We start from the raw sequence: 3421 nt of genomic DNA, 5'->3' as shown, positions 1-3421 counted from the left end.
GTAGAATTTATGTATAAAGTCTTGGTTTTGCTTTGTCATTTGCAAGAGTTTTAGGTTGTCGAACTTCTAAAAGGTGGTTTTTAATAAGTGCTTTCAGTCGTGCTTGATAGCCGGTGAATCGGACTCATACATCATGAGTTACATGCATTGGAGGTGGGTGGTACCCTACTTAGAAAGTGGATGCGGATGCATGCGGGGAAAGGAAAGTGGGCTGATTTGATGGATTTAATTAGAAAAAGTGTGGCCGAGAATTTCTGGAAATAGACGAAGTGATAAGCTCCGAGCCGGGCTTTACAGTGTTGCATTCGGTGCTCGGAGTTACCCGACACGCCTCTGCCAATATTGCTTGGTGTGGGGAGCAAAACAGGAAATTTACTGGCTCAATTGGGGAGGTGGGAGGATGGTGCCAAGTGGCAATGGAATAACCCCACATGGGGGGGAGCAAGTGAAAATTGGAGGGTATAAGGGGGGGAGTGGGTACCCCCTAAGGGTGTATCAAAGGAGTTAATGGAGCTTCTTGGCCTTGCTTATGAGGGCTCGTGGACTTTGGGGAGATAAGGGGGAATCTTGTTTGTGTTCCCACCACCTGGACAAGCACCCTGCCCATTTTTTGGTCCCTGGACACTATTCCCCCCACTTGCCTTGGTCAAAAAGTGGCCGACAACCCATTTTTAACCCAAAAAAGGCTCAAAATGGATCAATAAAAAGGTGCCTAAAGGGGGAATGAAGTCGGCTAAGAGGGGAGAGAAAATCACTTGGGATAAGAGCCAAAAAATTCCCCCTTTAATATCTACATTTCTCTGCACACCTACATACACTTTCCAGAGACCTCCTTTTTGGAGCTTTTTCAAAACCCCCGAACTTCAAGTGCTTGTAATTTGCTCATTCCTTATCGGAATCAAGCATATGGATGCTCTACAGACATCTACGCAATCCAATCTACACACTCATGTTCTCTAATTCTCCTAATTCCAAGTGTGGTTTCCTATAGATCTATTCTTCTCCAAGCTTTAGAGGTGTTTAACACAGGTGAATTCGACGGTGCAGCTGTTGTTCTTTCCGATGGTGTGATCGGTGCAAGGGTATAGGGGCGTTCGTTTTCATTGTCATTTGCACTCCACACCGTGACCTACAAGAGTCTTTTCAAAAGATTAAGGAGGATATATCCATCTCTCAACAAAGGCAAAAAGCTACTGCTGACAAGCACAGAAGGGCCTGAACCTTCAAAGAAAATGATTGGGTCTTACTTAAGTTTCCTAAGGCTCGATTGAGGCAAACAATGGGCAAAAATCCTAAGGGCCATCAAAAATATTATGCTAAGCTAGCAAAAAGATACTATGGTTCTTTCCAAATCTTGAGCCCATCAATGAGATGGCTGATCAGCTCAAGTTGCCCAACCATTGGCTCATACACAATGCTTTTCATGTGAGCCTACTTAAGCCCTACAAAGGAGAGCCACCAAGTGAACCAATTATTGAAGACCCTCCCAAAATTGAAGACCAAGAAGAGGTGCTACAACCCGACGGCATGAATACAAGGTACTACGACATGGTAAGATTATCCAACAGTATCTTATTAAGTTCAAAAATTATCCTTTTGAAGATGCTAGATGGATGCAAGGAATACAACTTAAGGATAGTATGAACCTTGTCAATGCTTACAATGCTACATTAGAGTAAGCAAATGTACAAAAAATTTTTAAATGACCAATGTTTTTGTCTTATAAGAATAGTTCTCTTTTTATTGTGCACAAATTTAAATAGTATGCATACTTAGAATCATGTTTGTGATGATGATGTCTCTCAAACACCAAGTAGAATTTGGCACTCTACTTTGGGAGATGAAATGGACTAAGAAGTAGACATGCTTGCGGTAGCTATGTCTCCCAAGCACCAAATGGATTAGTCATCCCTCTTGGAAAGATGTTATAGGGTAAAAAGGGATCCTCTACCCCCTAAGCAAGATTGACTAAGGCTTTATCTCTTCTACCTTATAGTCGAGGACGACTATGATTTCAAGATAGAGGTAATGTCATAAAATATAATATCTAACCAACCCAAATGCTTTTATCATATTAAATTGATCATTTAATGAGGGAGAATAAATGGGAACAAGGGTTAGAATATAGACATGTGCTTTCAGATCTATCTCAACACGGGGTCAATGGTAAAGAGACCCAAATGAGAGATGGTCTGTCAAAGAGCAAGGCTAACCAATGGAACTTAAAAGAACTTAGGGTTAGCTTCATTAAAGACCTCCAATCGTTAGTGTTACAAATACTTTGATCTTAAGTAGGCTAGGGTTGTTCTTGAGGTGGGAACCCAGCCCAAGCTTGAGGTGCTTGTCGTGCCTAATGACCGAGATGCTTGAGATGCTTGAAGTGCTTGATGATTGAGATGCTTGAGGTGCTTTTTATGCTTGAGATTCTAGGGTTGTACTTGAGGTGGGAGCTCCACCCAAGGTTGAGGGGCTTAAGGGTTGTGCTTGTGGTGAGAACTGGGCCCAAGGTTGAGGGGCTTGAGGTGCAAGAAGGGGGGATGGGGGGGGGGGGGGGGGGGGGGGGGGGGGGGGGGGGGGGCCACTTTCTCTCCCAAAGGGCACCCCTTGCCCAAGAGGCAAGTAGGACACATGTCAAACCCCCTAGATAGGTTACTGTCAAGGAGTGTTCAAAGACTATTGGAGGGGTCCAATGATAATTAAGTAGATTTAATTAATTGTTTTTGCATTTATCAAGTCCTCTCTCTCAAAGGGGAAAGGGGGACACTTGTCCCAAGGCTAGCATGCTTGCTTGGTATGCATCATGCATGTGATTAGCCAATTGTTTGCAGAGGTCTAATGAGCTTTAAGCTTGTGCTAGAAGAGGGGGTCGACCAAAGAAAGAAGGGGGCATGCTTGAGGGGTATACTCTCCCAGACACTCTCTCATTCTGTATTGTCCAAAGTGCAAGAGCTCCCTCTCCTTCTCCAAGAAAGTAGAGAGGTTGAGAGCCTACACCAACACTCTTGGATATGGAATGCAAATCCAACAAGGAGCCATGCTCCAATGCTTAATCTTGCCATCTTCTCCATCTTAATTACTATGCTATTATGTATGCTAGCAAGAAGAGTGATGATAAGTGGGGAACTAATTCTTTCTCCTATGGATTTTTTCTTCTTCCTCTTCCCTACCCTCATTCCTGACTAGCTCTCTCCACCTTCAAAGGTGTTTGAGGTCTTGGGATTGTGAGTCTTGGGATAGTTAATGCTTTCCACAAAGTTTATGTTATGCTCGTGATGCATGAATCTTTCCATCTTCATTACATCATCTAGGTCACAAGGCACACAAAGATTTTAGTATAACAAGTCTCTCTTGATGGAAGAAACTATAACACAAATGCCTATTGGAGGGGGGACCGGATCTACATAAATCTGGTCCTCAAATG

The sequence above is a fragment of the Adiantum capillus-veneris genome, chromosome 3 (genome assembly GCF_014529385.1).
Source record: "Adiantum capillus-veneris isolate H3 chromosome 3, ASM1452938v2, whole genome shotgun sequence".
NCBI classification, from domain to species: Eukaryota; Viridiplantae; Streptophyta; class Polypodiopsida; order Polypodiales; family Pteridaceae; genus Adiantum; species Adiantum capillus-veneris.
The sequence above is the reverse complement of the archived record's forward strand: the minus strand, read 5'-3'. Positions refer to the sequence as shown.